Source organism: Mauremys mutica, chromosome 8, assembly GCF_020497125.1.
Source record: "Mauremys mutica isolate MM-2020 ecotype Southern chromosome 8, ASM2049712v1, whole genome shotgun sequence".
NCBI lineage: Eukaryota > Metazoa > Chordata > Testudines > Geoemydidae > Mauremys > Mauremys mutica.
Genome location: NC_059079.1, coordinates 68,402,662 through 68,420,663, shown reverse-complemented (window position 1 = coordinate 68,420,663; position 18,002 = coordinate 68,402,662). Strand labels below are relative to the sequence as shown.

The 18,002-nt window shown below is 46.5% G+C and overlaps 1 long non-coding RNA gene across 1 annotated transcript in view; it reads left to right on the top strand.

Moving 5' to 3' along the window:
* The window catches only part of LOC123376701, a 52,892-nt gene that overhangs the window by 26,595 nt on the left and 8,295 nt on the right, over positions 1-18,002 (top strand). Inside the window, exons 2-5 of the long non-coding RNA XR_006581902.1 lie at positions 8,617-8,672; positions 9,633-9,732; positions 13,892-13,999; positions 15,014-15,132. This is a non-coding gene — a long non-coding RNA (uncharacterized LOC123376701). The remainder of the gene's footprint in view (positions 1-8,616; positions 8,673-9,632; positions 9,733-13,891; positions 14,000-15,013; positions 15,133-18,002) is intronic.

Below are 18,002 nucleotides of genomic sequence, written 5' to 3'. Positions count from 1 at the left end.
CTCTCTGTATATATGTAAATAAAATGGAGGTTTTGGTTAGCTGCCTGCTCTCTGGCCTCAAGTGATTGCTTCCTACACCGGCTGCCCCAAGGATATAACACTGGCGACGAGGATGGGATTCCGGTGCTGCTCCAGTAACAGAAGGAAGTAGAAGTTAAGGTAAAGAACAAACAAACAAAAAAGCTGCTTGTTGCACTGACTGTGAAAGTGAAACTAAAAATCATGGCTACTCTGACCAGGCCCCTGGAGCCTTTTGATGAGAATACAGAGCAGTGGCATGTGTATACTGAGCGTTTTGAGCTTTTTGGTATTGCAAATGACATTACAGAAGCAAAGAAGGTGCCAATATTCTTAACTGTTGTAGGGGCTAAAACCTACTCTCTGCTACGCAGCTTACTACACCCTGTTAAGCCTGAGACTAAATCTTACAGTGACATTGTGGAAATCCTGGGGTCTCATTTCTCCCCAAAACCACTGGTAATTGCTGAAAGATATAGGTTCCACAAAAGAGACCAAAAGGAAGATGAAACAGTTGTACAATTTGTAGCCATTTTAAAAAAGCTAGCAGAACACTGTGAATTTAAAGAAATGTTACATGATGCCCTGCGTGACAGGTTAGTGTGTGGCCTGTACAGTGAAGCTCTACGGAAGCGCCTACTGACAGAGGCTCAGCTTACCTTACAGAAGGCTGTTGATATTGCTGTCTCCATGGAACTGGCTACAAGGGAGGCACAATACATCGGTGCACCCCCTAGGGTGCAAAAAGTGTCACAAGAACCGACCCACAAAACTGTGCAGAGTCAAGAATGTTACCGCTGTGGTAAGCCGGGTCACCAGGCATCAGAATGCTGGTGTAAGGACCTGGTGTGTCGACACTGTGGCAAAAAGGGACACATTGAGTGTGCCTGTAAACAAAAGAAAAAGAGGCCTGTGGTCTGGCCGACAAAAAGAGGAACCCTGCATACCCTAGAGCAGACCCAGGATGATCAAGGTGACACCTCATCGCAAGAGGAAGTGCCACTGCATGTTTTGTCTTTGGCAATGGGCTCACATGAATACTGGGTAACCCCGTTATTGGATGGCAAACGTATACGCATGGAACTGGACATCGGTGCAGCCGTCTCACTGATCTCCGAGACTGTGTATAAAGAAAAGCTACAGCATCTTCCGCTTAAGGCAACAAAAACTGTTCTGAAGACGTATACGGGAGAAGCTGTGCCTATGCTGGGCACTATTGATGTTAAGGTGGAGCTCAATGGACAGGTGGCTAAATTGCCACTGTTTGTGGTGAGAGGTAACTACCCAGCCTTAATGGGTAGGTCTTGGCTTGGGAAGATTCAACTGAACTGGGCAGAAGTGCACCGGATGACTAAAGAAGAAACCAGTCTAACCCCTATACTAAGGAAACATGCTGCTGTTTTTGGAGATGATTTGGGAAGTATGAAGGGAATCATGTGACATTGAACATTAAACCTGGCAGTCCACCAAAATATCTGAAAGCCCGAACTGTGCCATATGCCATCAGGCCAAAAGTTGAAGCAGACCTGGAGCGCCTGGTCACCAATGGAGTCCTAATACCAGTTACCCATAGCTCATGGGCCACTCCTATCGTTCCAATCGTGAAGAAAGATGGCTCTCTCCGGATTTGCGGTGATTTTAAAGTCACTGTCAACCCAGTGTTGTGTGCAGAGCAATACCCGCTTCCCCGCATCGATGACCTCTTCGCAGGCCTGGCTGGGGGACAAAAGTTCAGTAAGATTGATCTGAGTCAAGCATATTTACAGATGCACGTCGATGAAAAGTCCCAAGAGCTGTTGACTATTGTGACTCATAAGGGGCTTTATCGATACTGTCGTCTACCCTTCGGAATAACATCTGCTCCCGCCCTGTTCCAGAGGGCTATGGACCAGATCTTGTGTGGCTTGTCAGGAGTTCAGTGCTATCTGGATGATATCCTGGTCACTGGAAGAAATGAAGAGGATCACTTAAAGAATTTAGAGGCTACCCTACAAAGACTGGAAGAGTATGGCCTACGAGTTCGCAAAGACAAGTGTGAATTCTTCAAGCCCTCTGTTGAATATTTGGGACATATCATTGATTCTGCAGGTCTTCATAAGGCCCCTGCAAAAGTTAAAGCTATTGTGGAGGCTCCCCCACCTCGAAATGTAAGCCAGCTGCGCTCGTTTCTAGGACTCCTGAACTATTATGGAAAGTTCATCTCACAGTTAGCCACACTGCTAAAACCACTTCATGAGCTCCTTGGGCAGAACAAGGCCAGGAAGTGGACTGAAGCCTGTGATGTTGCGTTTAACAAAGCTAAGGATGCATTGCTAAATTCTGAAGTTCTAACGCACTTTGATCCATCCTTACCACTGCAATTGGCCTGCGATGCCTCCCCTTATGGAGTGGGAGCAGTCGTGTCACATATTATGCCTTCAGGAGAAGAGAGACCTATTGCTTTTGCTTCACGCACTCTAAGCAAAGCAGAAACTAACTACGCCCAAATCGAACGTGAGGCATTAGGAATTGTTTTTGGAATTCGGAAGTTTCATCAGTACCTGTTTGGGTGAAAATTTACTCTTCTCACAGACCATCAACCTCTGACATCAATTTTTGGACCTTACACAGGCATTCCCCCATTAGCTGCTAGTCGTATGCAACGTTGGGCATTGTTACTTTCAGCACACACATATGAAATCAAATATCGGAAATCCACTCTACACGGCAATGCAGATGGCCTCTCAAGGTTGCCTTTGCCGGTCAAACACCAAGATAGTGCCCACAAGGAAATCTTCTACTTTGAACAGGTAGAGAATACACCCATCACTGCTACTCAGATAAAGAAGGCAACTCGCGTTGACCCAGTATTGTCCCACGTTATGGACCTGGTGATGCATGGAACATCTCGACAAACCTCTCCGGTCTCATCCGACCTTGTTCCCTACATGTCCAAGCGGACGGAGTTATCGGTCCAATCTGGTTGTTTGTTGTGGGGGAGACGTGTCATTATTCCACCACCACTGAGATCACAGATGTTAGAACAGCTACATTCCGGTCACTGTGGAATAGTGCGCATGAAGGAAATTGCACGAAGCTATTTTTGGTGGCCTGGACTGGACAGCGCTATTGAAGAGAAGGCAAAAGCTTGTATGTCATGTCAGGGTGTGAGGAATGCACCCCAGTGGGCACCCCTACACCCATGGGACTGGCCTGAAAACCCGTGGCAACGTATTCACATTGACTTTGCTGGCCCCCTTGAAGGAAGCATGTTCTTGGTGGCAATAGATGCCCATTCTAAATGGCCAGAAGTCTCTATAATGCAGTCCACTTCTGCAGAGAGTACTATCCAAAAACTACGAGGACTCTTTAGTCGTTTTGGTCTGCCAGAACAACTTGTGAGCGACAACGGACCGCAGTTCGTTTCTCAGGAGTTTCAAAATTTTATGAAAGCAAATGGGATACACCACATCACGTCAGCACCATATCATCCGTCCACCAACGGATTAGCTGAAAGATTTGTGCAGACAATGAAAAACGCTTTGAAATCAGCAAGGGGACAACACTCCATTCAAAAGCGTCTGGATACCTTTTTACTTTCCTACAGAAACACACCTCATGCTACGACCCACGCATCTCCGGCCTTTCTAATGATGGGACGACAGCTGCGCACTTGCTTTGATCTGCTGAAACCTTCTGAACCCGACAAATTGTGCAACATCAGCAGCAATATCAAGTCATCAGACGGGCACCCAGAGCAAAAGACCGAACCTTTAGCCCGGGACAGCCAGTTTTGGCTCGGAATTATACTTCCAGAGCTAAATGGGTTCCGGCCACAGTCATCACTCAAACAGGACCTGTTTCCTACACAGTCCGGACTGCAGGGAATCTTACCTGGCGGCGACATGTAGATCAGCTGTTGCCAGGTCATGCCAGTCCTCAGGACCCATCTGCAGTTGAGGGGTCTGACTTCACCTCTTCTGGTGAGGGATCGAATCACGAGTCACCTGTTTCTGACTGTTCTCCTCCATTACTGCCGGCGGCTGAGATACCCCTTTGCCCAGCACGAGCTGATACCACCTCCTCACCTGTTCGTGCTGCGGACCCTGAGCCCCTAGTGCTTTCAGGTGCAATAACACCAGTAGTTCGCTGTAATCCACCTAGAGACAGAAGGCCTCCTCATCGGCTGGATCTTTAGCTAGGGCGAACCCACGGTTATGGGGCAAAATAATCCCCAGGGTTTAGCCGGGAATGGAGGCAGTCTACCCTCCTTCTCTAGTCTAGTGTGTGTTTTATTTAGGGGATGTTCTTATTAGGGGGGGAGGAATATGTTGTGTATTTGGTTGTCATGGTTTTGTTGCTATGGCAACTGAGTTAGATTATTATGGGTTAGCTCAACCGGTTTCAACCGGCTGAGGTGCTTTCTGTATATATGTAAATAAAATGGAGGTTTTGGTTAGCTGCCTGCTCTCTGGCCTCAAGTGATTGCTTCCTACACCGGCTGCCCCAAGGATATAACAAAGAGCATGGCTTGTTTCATGAAAAAGGGATCACAGTGTACCTGGCTGAAAAAAAGCCTCTAATCTGTGACTCCTGTGAGTGTCCTATTGTGCAGCGCCTGGCCATTTGAAGGGGACACCTGGAGGACTCAGGGGTTGGAGTGTGCCAATCGCTAATCTGTAGAGAGACAGCAGGGCCTGTGAGGCTTAGAGGGCAGCACTTGTGTTGCTGTGGTCAGTGGAGTGGGGGAGCTGACCCCTGGCAGGCACAGACAAGGCTTCCTCATGCTAAGAGCATGCTAAGAGTAACGAGGTGCCCACAACTCTAGGCACCTCCAGGAAGCGTCCCACATGGTCCCAAGGAGAGAGAGGCTGGAATGACAAAACAGACTGGAGTTGGCTGTCTCTGTAGAGCCCCTGCGAGGCAAGGGTTTTTCCTCAAGGCACACTCTGGGTCCTGCCTATATTGTTCGATCCCTGAATGCATCTTCATCAGACCCTCCTTGGTCAGATCACGCAGTGCAAAGCAGCAAGTGGTGAAATGCAAAAGCAAACCAATCAAAGAACACCAGCCCAACCTTTCTAACAGCACAGATGGCACTTGCCTGACACATCCAGTGCCACCTGTCCTGCTTGCCCAAAGGATCTGAGATCAGCAGCCATCCCTAGAGGCTGAAGCGCAAAGCACAACAGAACATCTCCTGCACTCTTGGGGCATGACACACTGCAGTATACTGGCTGGAAAATAGAGTTACACCACATCTGCTGAAATTAATGAGGAAGATAAACATGTGCCAGGTACTGAAGGGAGGCGCCATGGCTTGGTTCAGGGGATTTAGAGAAATATTCAGAAAGCAAGACACAGCATCAGTTACTGAGAGAGGCCAGTGTAGGCCTGGACTGAGGAATATTGAACATCTTGTGGACACTTTCTGACAGCAGGGCCAGGGAACGGGTCTCCAAAAGCAAGGACAACAATGGAGAACTTTTTGGGGTGGGCTGGGGCAGCTCTTTCCTGACCTCAACCCCCCACATCCAGCTGAGATGGGAAGAGGAAAAATGCTGTGGGCAGGCGAGACTGGGTTCAATTCCCTGCTCTGATACAGACTTTCAGTGTGAACTTGGGCACGTCACTTAGTCTCTCTCTGCCTCAGTTCCTCCTCTATAAATGAGAATAATAGCATTGCCTGCCTGACACAGGGGCTGTGAGGATACATATGATAAAGGTGCTCAGACACTACAATCATAGGCGTGGGAAGTAAGGGTGCGGGGGTGCTGCAACACCCCCAGGTTTTATGTGGGGCTACTGGCCCTGTGCCTGGGGCTCCACTCCCTGACTTGGGTCCCAGGGGCCAGTCCTGCTCCCTGCTCCACTTCCTGGAGACCACAGTGCAAATAAGTGATGGTCACATAAACACCACTCTATACCGGAAACCTACTGACCGCTATACTTACCTATGTAACCCTTCTGCCCATCAGGGTTGGCAGCAACAAGGGCTGGGTTCGGTATCTAGGGGTTCCATTTCAATAACACAATGCAAAACCGGCTCGAGCCCCCACCCAGTGACCTGGGACAATTACATACCACCCCCCAGGCGCCTCTAAGAGGCAATACTTCCCCTCTTGCAAGCACAGAGTCTGAGTGTAGCAAAAGCCTTTTAATAAAGGAGGGAAACAGTGTGTCATTATGTTGGGGAAACACCACAAACAGGATTCATAACACAAACCATGAGCAAAAGACACACTCCCAAGTAAGTTTGGCAGTGTCCTTTTCCCCTCAGGATCTTAAGTCCAGCAACCCAACAGTCACCCCACCCTCAGTTTCTGACCTTGGTCAGTGCAGCCCCAGATTGGTTCTTGAGTCCAGCAACCCAACAGTCACCCCTCCCACAGTTTCTTTCCTTGGTCAGTGCAGCCGCCCCCCCCAGAGATCAGAAGTTCATCTGCCTGTGTGGAAGTGGGGGAGATATGGAGAGGGCATCTTACATGCTCTGCTGCTTGGGTTGACGGCGATTGCCACGCCTCTCCATGGGGTTCTGCTGCAGTCTTCACCACCAGCTGTTCTGCTCCACCAGCCACCCTGCTATCGGCTATCCGCTCTGCCAGATGCGCCTCTCCGCTATCTGCTCCTCTCTGCTAGTCATCCTGCTAGCCGCTTGCCAACTTGTCTTCAGGCTCTCCCCCTTAACACAGCTCTGTGATCTCAGCTCTTAGTAACTTCAGCTCTTTAGTGACTTTGGCACTCAGTGATTTTAAGCTGGTAGTAGGGGAGCCTCAATACTGGTGCACCCCTAGCCCAACATAGGTTGAATGCTTAGACTCAGGTATCAGTGATTTCAGCTCTGTAGCATATAACAAGACTCCTAATGAGGATAAACTTTGTACTGTTGTTGTACAGTGAAAAGAGAAATAAGAGTAGCACCGGGAGGGCACACTATCAGACACACATACCTGTCCCCAGCCTCTCTCACTTCACTGGTTTTTGGAACACAAGCCCCTTACCTAGGGAGTGCAACTTAGTTGAAGGCAAGTCCCTCCATCATAAAATGCCAAGTACAGTTCTACTGTCCTTGATTCACATAACCAGGATAACAACCCTTTATTGCTCCTTCCCCAATAACAAAGAGACTGGGGATCCCACAGCAGCCAAACTGACCATTTGAGCAGGCAGTCCATCATGCTAGGCAGGGTGGGTGTGCCCATGAAACGAGATCAGCCCCTGAAATCCTTTTCCACAGCTCACCACCAGATGTCAGGGTAGAGCCCATTCTGACTCTGCTTACACCTGTATGCCTCCAGCTTCCATCCAGGACACATCACCAGATCCATTATCTACAGCCAAGCCCTAAGATAAACTGCATTTGCTCCAATCTCTCAGACAGAGACAAACACAAGATCTCTATCAAGCATTCTTAAAACTACAATACCCACCTGGGGAAGTGAGGAAACAGATTGACAGAGTGAGACGGGTACCCAGAAGTCACCTACAACAGGACAAGCCAAACAAGGAAAATAACAGAACACCACTGGCCATCATGTACAGTCCCCAGATAAAACCTCTCCAGTGCATCATCAATGATCTACATTGAAAATGATCCCTCAGTCTCACCGACCTTGCGAGGCAGACCAGACAACCCACCAACCTGAAGTAAATACTCACCAGCAACTACACACCACACCACAGAAACACTAACCCAGGAACCAATCCCTGTAACAAACCCCGCTGCCTACTCTGTCTCCATATCTACTCTAGCGACACCATCAGAGGACCCAACCACATCAGCGACACCATCAGGGGCTCATTCACCTGCACATCTACTAATGTGATATATGCCATCATGTGCCAGCAATGCCCCTCCACCATGTACATTGGCCACACTAGACAGTAATAAATGGACACAAATCAGACATCAGGAATGGTAACATACAAAAGCCAGTAGGAGAACAATTCATTCTCCCTGGACATTCTATAACAGATTTTAAAGTAGCTATACGTCAACAAAAAAACTTCAAATACACACTTCAAAGAGAAACTGCAGAGCTACAATTCATTTGCAAATTTAATACCATTAAATTGAGCTTGAATAGGGACTGGGAGTGGCTGGCTCACTACAAAAGCAATTTTCCCTCTCTTGGTATTGATGTCTCCTCATCAATTACTGGGAGTGGACCACATCCACCCTGATTGAACTGGCCCTGTCAGTACTGGTTCTCCGCTTGTAAGGTAAACCCCCTTCTCTTCATGTGTCAGTATATTTATACCTGCATCTGTAATTTTCACTCCATGCATCTGAAGAAGTGGGGTTTTTACCCATGAAAGCGTATGTCCAAATCAATCTGTTAGTTTTTAAGGTGCCACCAGACTCCTCATTGTTTTTGAGGCTACCCCTCTAAAAACAGAATCTCGGCAGCTGGTGTAGATGCCAGCTAGGGTAAGGCTTATGGCACCAAAATAAATCATTTATATTCCAGGACACAGTGTCTTCCAACTGTTGGTTTTACAAAAGCAAGGGAAGATGAAATAGGCAGCAGAAATCCTCTGGAGGGAGAAAGCTCTGGATGGCAAGCTGGTCGAGGCTCATTTAGACATCTTCCTTTTTTCTTGCATCCTATTTTGCAGTTGCTGTGTGCTTCTGGGGGAATGCGCAGAGACACGCCAGCATTACACGGCCACAGGTATGCGTGGTGTTAGACTGCAGCTTACATAAGAACATATGTCATCTCAGACAGAGAGGGAGATGGGTACCAATGTGGTATCCAAATCAGTTTAGCAGAGTGAAGAGTGTGAATTGGCTAGAGATGCAGAATAAGTGGCTTCACTCTATAACCTGCATATTTTAATAGTGTTTTTTTCTAAATGTATTTTCCTCATTTTAAAAACAATAATGAAGAAACAAAGAAATCCCATCCGTGTGCTAAACAGCAGTAGAATGCCTCTCGCTGCACAGTCTGAGTCATCACTGAGGAAGGCCCTCTGCCTCCTTCCACTGGCATATTGTTAGTTTTATCATATAACACACACCAGTGTGCCTTGGCAATGTTCATTTCCAATAGACTCATTTGACCTAGGCAATGTTGCAGGGGTGAGATTTTAAGTAACAAGATATAAATACAATAATAATGCACGGCACCCATATAGCACCTTTCATCTGAGGATCTCAAAGCATTAAGTAGGCTTCCCGAAAGCTCTGGGACATAGGTATTGTTGCACTTGTTTACAGAATGGGAGACTGAGATCCAGCGAGGTGAGCTGACTTGTCCCGGGTCAGTAGCACAACTGAAAATGGAACTCAGGTCTCCTGACACCTTCTAAAGATGGTGGCATCTGGAGCCTTCCAAATGTACTAGAGTGTCCCTTTGCATAGGAAGTCCTTGGCACTAAGCAGTTATGTTAGCACCACAGAAAGCTCTTTTCTGACATCCCTGTTTTGCTCAGAGAATCTCCAGAGTCAACTGTCTCCCATCTCTAGAGCGGTTTAATGAATTCTTTCCCAGTGGGATTTGCATTGTTTTTCCAGAAATAAGAAATGGGAATAGTGTCTCTAAAGGAAACACAAGATGAGTGGGGAAGTTTGAGCTTGGAGGACAATACAGATATAAAGAGTGAGCCTTACCCTATCATGCTTGATATTACAGATGAACACAGTTCCCAAAGTGGCGATGCTGTGACAATGAACTTCTAAAGGGCAAACTTCACAATTCAGAGGAAAATGGCGAGCAGCAGGCTGCCTGAAGGGTAAAGGATAAATCTTTAAAAGCATTGAATCTGCTTTGCAGCTATGTAAGACAATCTTCTAGCAGGACACAGATGGCTCATGCATCCATGAGCAGGAAAGAAAGAGGGGGAAAGAGGACAGTAAAACCCATATGCTTAATCATTAGAAGTGCGTGGTTTATTAGAGCTCACAAGGCATCCTTAAAAAAAATGAAAATTGTGCTCAAATAGCACAGATAAACTGGAACCATTCAGTGCTTGGTTGGGCCTAAATTGTGAATGAAAAAGGGAAGAGATGAAACAAAGAACTGATTGCCTGGGATATTCAGCTAAACAACAAAATCTTCTGCAGATCTGATAGACCCAATGATGCATGAGTTCAGGGTATGAGTAAATAAGAGGGTGGAGTCACAGAGGTGTTATATATGTTGGTATTTTCTGTAGTAGAGTATGGGGAACTTTCCGTCCCAAAGGCATTTTGTTTGGAAAGTCTGAGTGATTTCTAAGGAGAAGGACTGGGTGGTACTCATTCAGGGATTCCAAAGGAAATCCAGTGTGAAACATCAGAGACCCTGACAGAGACATGTTTAAACCACACGGAGAGAGCAGAGATCTACTAGGAGATGGCAGGAAAGTGGCATGTGGAAGAGGCACTGTAGCATCCCATCTGATACATGCACAGTCTCTAAATGTGGAGGGGATAGTGGGTCTGGCATATTGCAAATAGCCACACTGTATTTGGGGACTTTTTCCTTGTCTTCTTTCAACATGTGACCTGCACAACAAGTGAAGTAACAGTGTCACCAGTAGAGGGAGCTGTTGTACTAACATGATTCAACACTAATCTGTACTGTTCATCATTGCAGCTTCCCTTTGTAAAGACTCAGGCTAATAATTCTAAGAGAACTTCATTAATGTTGTCAGAGGCATTTTCTCCTCACTTCAGCAAGAACATGTCCTACAGAGTCACTACAGCAAACATATATGTATATATGTTCTTGTGAGTTCTTAAAAGCTTGACCTAGGCATAAGTAACCAACCACACCTATGCTTACCAATTAAGCATTCCTTTATATTACTTTAAAGTGATAGCAAAGGTTACATTCTCATGACATCAGAGCATATTTGCCATAGAGAACTGTTCTCTTTTGAGAGGCGCACTTTAGTTGCACATCACTCAGAGTCTACTGAACCCTTCATTTTCCTTGATGCGTACATGGGCCTACTTGGTCTTGCCATCAACAATTGGTCACTCCTGGCTAACGAAAGGAGTGGCTTTTCTGTCCATTTGTAACAATTTGCTTCATATCTTCACAAGCTCTCAGCTGCTTCTTAACGGAGACACTGTTGCTTGGTTTGAGTAAATGAGCTGCAATTAGCAATCCTCTTTTCAAATGTCTGCCCACTGGCCTCAGTGAGTATATTTTGGAATACAAAAATAGCCAAAGAAAGATTCTGATTGTCCTCCTTTACTTTCTCGAGAATATGTCTGGCAGTCTGACCAGTTCATTCTGCTAATCCTTAGCTACTTTGGACTTAGCGCAGCAGGCAAAACTTTTAAAAGAGTTTGCATTTTTCACATGGATATTGTGGGTCATTATCTGAAGACATCTGATCAATCAGGCAGATTTCAGATGGCTGTTCTCTGTTTCATTCAGCGTATTATAGTCACCTCTCTGCCAAGCAGTAGCTGATGTCAGGACTTTGTAGGTCAGTTGCCTGTTGGAGGAGACATCAGTGACATAGAGTCTGGGTGTTTTCAAAATATAACTTGTTTATTTACACTGTATACACCAGTCCCTGAACAGAGGCAGAGGCCTCAGCTGGCCCTATATAAGAGGCTGGGAGCCAGGAGCTCAGCAGTCTCTCTCTAGCTGTAGAGGGAGATGGACCTGGCTGCAGGGACTTGAGCAGAGTACCTGAGTGAAGCAGGGCTGGGGAAAGGCAGAGGAGCTGGGGAGGCTCCAGCCTGGAAAGCCCAGGCTGCAGCCTAGCAGAAGGCCAACGGGTACTGGGGGTTGCAGAGGGCAGCCCAGGGGTAGGCAAAGGCAGCAGGTCCAAACCCAACCTTGCCGGTGATGAGTGGCTTATACTGCAGTCTGCCCCAGGGAGCGGGGGCTACAACTGAGGCAATGTGGAGATAGTGAGTGGGGGTTCCCCTGAGTGGGGAGACTGGGAGAAACAGGGAGGGCACTGCCATGGGGCAGCACCCAGTGAAAGGGTCACCCGGGGTCCGGGAGAGACACAGGGGGCCAGCGGCAAAGCAAGACACCGGCTGGAAGAGGGCGCTCCGGAGGCTGGAAGCTAATTCCCTAAGACAACCAGCAGGGGGCGCCACCGGCTGAGTCCACGCCCGGTTACAGGGTCCAAATCCGTTTTACCCTGGATAAAGCTTATACGGGGTAAACTCATAAATTGCCCTCTATAACACTGATAGAAAGATATGCACAGCTGTTTGCCACCCCCCCAGGTATTAATACATACTCTGAGTTAATTAATAAGTAAAAAGTAATTTTATTAAATACAGAAAGTAGGATTTACATGGTTCCAAGTAGTGACAGACAGAACAAAGTGAATTATCAAGTAAAATAAAATAGAACACACACAAGTCTATGTCTAAGAAACTGAATACAAATAAAACCTCGCCAATTCCAGTAAGCTTCCTTTTACAGACTAGCCTTCTGCTAGTCCGAGTCCAGCAATCATTCACCCCCCCTGTAATTACTGTCCTTTGTTCCAGTTCCTTTCAGGTATCCTTGGGGAGGAGAGGCTATCTCTTTAGCCAGCTGAAGACAAAATAGAGGGGTCTCCTACAGGCTTAAATAGGCTTTCTCTTCTAGATGGGCCCCCCCTCCTCTCTCCTATGCAAAGTCCAGCTCCAAGATGGAGTTTTGGAGTCACATGGGCAAACCACATGTCCATGCATGACTCAGTTTTTATCAGCCAAGCCACATTCCTGTGAAAGCTCAGATGTGGATTGGCATCTTCAAGTTCACTGTTGGCTTAAGTGGTTTTTGATTGGGCACTTAATTTGCACTTTTCTTAAGAAGCTGACCAAATGCTCTACTAGGCTAGTTAAAATCAAGCAAGTATACAGCCAATATTCCTAACTTCAAGTACAAAAATGATCTATGCATACAAATAGGATTAATGATTCAGTAGATCATAACCTTTACCTTTACTGAGATATGTTACATGGCATACGTAGCATAAAACATATTCTAGTTATGCCATATATACATTCATAAGCATATTCCATAAAGCCTCATGGGGGAGCACCATTTTAAAATGATTACCAGGTGGCTTCCTGTTGTCGTTGTCGTCGTTGTCATCATCATCATCTATTTAGCGTATTACGGTAGCAGAGCTGAGCCCCCGTGATGGACCAGGACCCTGTTGCACTAGGTGCTGTACAAACACAGAACAGTCCCTGCCCCAAAGAGGTTACAAACGAAGTCTAAGCCAAGAGACAATGGATGGCTACAGACAGACAGAGAAGGAAGTACAAGGAAATAGAGACAAGCTTGCAGCTTTTCTTTTCTCCTCCCCTGACCTGGTGCCCATCACACACCCTGCCACTGTGATATGGAGATTGTGCTCTGAACGTAGATCTGCTGAAGTGACCAATCCATCACTCACCCAGCTAGCATACAGCAGCATGGCCCCGTTACTCCTGCCTCCCACTTCTTCACTCCCTGCAAGTGTTAGTTTCCCTGGGAGTCTTTCCCCATTCTGTCCCATAGCAAAGCAATGTCCTACCAAGCTGTTCAAAGATGGTGCAGATAAAGCAGGGAAAAGCCCTCCGTTCAGCTGCACGTGGAAGGTCACACTGACTGTACTGTATCTGAAGTGGTCTGCCCCCCCCCAGTTCTCCTAGACCTTTCGTGTGTTTGTTTTTTGGAGAGGGATGGGATTTATTGGGATAGAGGTTATGGGGATCTCGGTTCATCTATGTTCTTCTCTAATGCTCTCTGCCTTCTGTGCATTTCCACCACTCCATCCCGCAGCATGTGAAGCATGGCTTGTTGCATTGATGTGCTGAGAATTTCAGCTGGCTTGAAGGACCATGGGGCAACATCGGCTGTGAATGTTTCTGATCAGTTTGGAATACTCTGATGTATGGGTCATTGTAGACAAAGTAGTAGGGGGAAAACTTCCTTTGATGACTTCCTTTTGGCAGGTTAAAATGTTTGATGACCAAATCCAAGGTGTGGAGGAGGGCAGATGTGTGGCAGCTGCCATCAGGCCATGGGGACACTACAGTCAGCTCTCTCCCATCTCTCTCAAGGTATGATACCAGCCATGCAGCCCTTTGCTGTCACTTCATCCAAATGTTCATCCAACAAGGGATGCCAAATAGATTTGGCTGGGCTCAGTGCTTGGTGAGGAACTGGAGTTTCTTGCTTAGTTAAGCTGTTTTGTAGCTATTTATTGGCTCCTGCTTTTTGTGAGACTCGTCCAATCTTCAAAAACCTTGGGAAAAAATAAATTCAGTTATAAATCACCAGCACATCTACTCTGCCAGATGAATGATGCCAAATCATCTGTCTCTGCACAGATGCTAAGGTTAGTCTATAAGGACCAGAGTGCTGGAAAGCAGCTTCTGGAAGGCTGAGAGAAGCTCTCTTTTTCTCTTTGTCCCTCCAGACAATATGATTACTTTGTTCATGCAGCTGACACTGTTGCAAACTCTGGTGTAGATCCCGCTATAAAAGTCTCCTTTTAGATCCTGAATTGGCCTGCAAGGATGTTTTCCCCTTAGCTCTGCCCAAAGGAGTGTGACTAAATAGAGATCTAGGGCTAGTCTACACTAGAAGCACTATACCAGTGCAGCTGCGCCACTGTGGCACATCTGGTGAAGATGCTTTAAGCTGACAGGAGAAGCTCTCCTGCTGATATAGCGCTGTCCACACCGATGCTTAGGTCGGGGTAACTTACGTTGCTCAGGGGTGTGTTTATTCACACTCCTGAGCGACATAAGTTATACCGACATAAATGGTAGTATAGACATAACCTTAGTTAGTTGGGGGAGTGTCTAGTTTTTAAGTTTCCAGAGGTCATCTGTGAGTGTAGTTCTGGGTAGCTACCTGCTCCTCACAGTCATGCCCTGAGCTGGCTTTTTGGAAGGAAAATCCTGGCAATATGAAATTAGAAGATATTATTAAGAGGCACCAGGGGAAGCCCTCAGCTGATTACATTTGCTGTATTTTTTCCCATCAAAGAGCTTGTTCTGTCCCATTGTGCTGTCTTCACATCAGATCACCAATGGCTTCGCTGATTGGATCCCAACTCTTTCCTACAGGAACCAAATGGCCAAAAGCCAACTCTAGTCAATGCAGGACTCTGATGGTGACACTGCATTTCGGAGCTGGAAGTACTGTTACCTGGAAACTCAGTGCCGCCTTCCACTTTCCGGAACAGGTGGTTATGTATGTGAATCCTTCCAGCTTCAGGAAGACATTGAGTATGTCTGTAGCCTTCGTAGCTACTGTAAGCATAGCTGGAGTTTTTGTAATGCTCAGACTGGTCTTACTAAACACTTTTGTTCCTTAGAAGACTCTGCTCATTCCTGAGACCCTGCAATCCAAGTAGGCATCTAGATAGCCTGCCATTTTGCTGCTTAGTGCCCCGAGCCTGAACTTAGTGGATGAATTGACTATAAGGTGGATAGAAAGCTGGCTAATTTGTTGGGTTCAACAGGTAGTGATCAATGGCTCGATGTCTTAATGGATGATTGGCTGGATGATGGATCAATGGCTCGATGTCTAGTTGGCAGTCTGTATCAAGTGGAGTGCCTTAAGGGTCGGTCCTGGGGCTGGTTTTGTTCAACATCTTCATTAATGATCTGGATGATGGGATGAATTGCACCCTCAGCAAGTTCGCAGATGACACTAAACTGGGGGGAGAGGCAGATACGCTGGAGGGTAGGGATAGGGTCCAGAGGGACCTAGACAAATTGGAGGATTGGGCCAAAAGAATCTGATGAGGTTCAACAAGTACAAGTGTAGAGTCCTGCACTTAGGACGGAAGAATCCCATGCACTGCTACAGGCTGGGGACCGAGTGGCTAAGCAGCAGTTCTGCAGAAAAGGACCTGGAGATTACAGTGGATGAGAAGATGGATATGAGTCAGCAGTGTGCCCTTGTTGCCAAGAAGGCCAACAGCATATTGGGCTGTATTAGGAGCATTGCCAGCAGATTGAGGGAAGTGATTATTACCCTCTATTCAGCACTGGTAAGGCTACACCTGGAATATTGCGTCCAGTTATGGTCCCCCCACTACAGAAGGGATGTGGACGAATTGGAGAGAGTCCAGCGGAGGGCAACGAAAATGATTAGGGGGCTGGAGCACATGACTTACGAGAAGAGGCTGAGAACTGGGTGTTATTTAGTCTGCAGAAGAGAAGAGTGAGGGGGGATTTGATAGCAGCCTTCAACTACCTGAAGGGGGTTCCAAAGAGGATGGATCTAGACTGTTCTCAGTGGTACCAGATGACAGAACAAGATGCAATGGTCTCAAGTTGCAGTGGGGGAGGTCTAGGTTGGATCTTAGGAAACACTATTTCACTAGGAGAGTGGTGAAGCACTGGAATAGGTTACCTAGGGATATGGTGGAATCTTCATCCTTAGAGGTTTTTAGGGCCCGGCTTGACAAAGCCCTGACTGGGATGATTTAGTTGGTGTTGGTCCTGCTTTGAGCAGGGGATTGGACTAGATGACCTCCTGAGGTCTCTTCCAACCCTAATATTCTATGATTCTATGAACTCTGAAGACATGGAGCAGAGGCGGGACATAACATCCTGGTGAATGCTGATGGAAGAGCTGATAGTTGTTAGCAGCTTTATCCCATCAGGAACAGAAAGATTCTGTCTCAGTGCAGGGAGGTTGTCATAGGTTTGTTCCCCACTTTGAACTTTAGCATCCACAAGATGGGGACCTGCATGGACTCCTCTAAACTAAAATCCTAGCTTAGATCTGGTACACTGCCATCAGCTAGAAGTTCCAGTGTCTAGCACACTCCCTGTTCCCCCAAACTTCCCTGGGGAACACAGATCCAAACTCCTTGAATCTTAATACAAAGAGGGATTCCCTATCCCCCTTCCTTTCCCCTGGTCCTTGGGAAATATACCTTGATTCAAACTCCTTGAATCAAACAAAGAGGGATTCCCTATCCCCCTTCCCTTCCCCTGAAAATCCAAACAAGGGAAGAAATCAATCAAGCTCTAAAAAGAAAAGGATTTTATTAAAAGAAAGAAAGTACACTATATCTGTAACACCAGGATGAAAAAATATACAGGGTCTAGCTATAAACCTGGAGAGGCTCCCCCCCCCTCCTTTCTCAGAATAATCAAAGTAACAGCAAACAGAAATAAAGATATTTCTTCAGCAAACACACAGTTGCAAATGTAGAAATTAATTATAAGACTAAACCGCCTTTCTAATACTCACTATACTGAATAGAAGAAAATACTTCAGGAAAACTGGGAGAGCTTGAAGATATGTCTGGCCTCTCTTAGATCCAAAAAGAGAACAGCAATCCAAACAAAGGACACAGACAAAGACTTCCCTCCACAGAGATTTGAAATTATCTTGTCCCTTGATTGGTCCTCTGGTCAGGTGTTCATCAGGTTACTGAACTTGTTAACCCTTTACAGGTAAAAGAGACCTTAACCTTTAACTATCTGTTTATGACAGAGGTCTTTCTTCCTTATGCACCAGGCTGTGAATAGAGGGATGCTGGAACTATGGGTGCAGGAGATGCTGCCACAGCCCCTGGCTTGAAGTAATAATAACAAACCAAATACATGGTTCCTGTATTCAGCACCCCCACTATAAAAATTGTTCCAGCACCCCTGTGTGGATAGCAAAATGATGATCCCGTCTCAAGAATGAGCTAGCTCAGATTGATGGAATTTTGCTGGATATTTTTCTGTGCATTCGTTGACAAGAAATTGGAGACTTGTCAGCAAACTGCACAATAAGCATGCAGCACTATTCAGAATCTGCTGAGTGAGCATGCTGTGGGAGAAATATGTCACAAAAGTCTCCAAGAGTTCAAAGTTAGGTAAGGTAATAATTGGAGATATACCAATCTCCTAGAACTGGAAGGGACCTTGAAAGGTCATCAAGTCCAGCCCCCTGCCTTCACTAGCAGGACCAATTTTTGCCCCTGATCCCTAAGTGGCCCCCTCAAGGATTGACCTCATAACCCTGGGTTTAGTAGACCAATGCTCAAACCACTGAGCTATCTCTCCCTCCCTAAGTTTGTGTGTGTAAATGACTCTCTGAGAT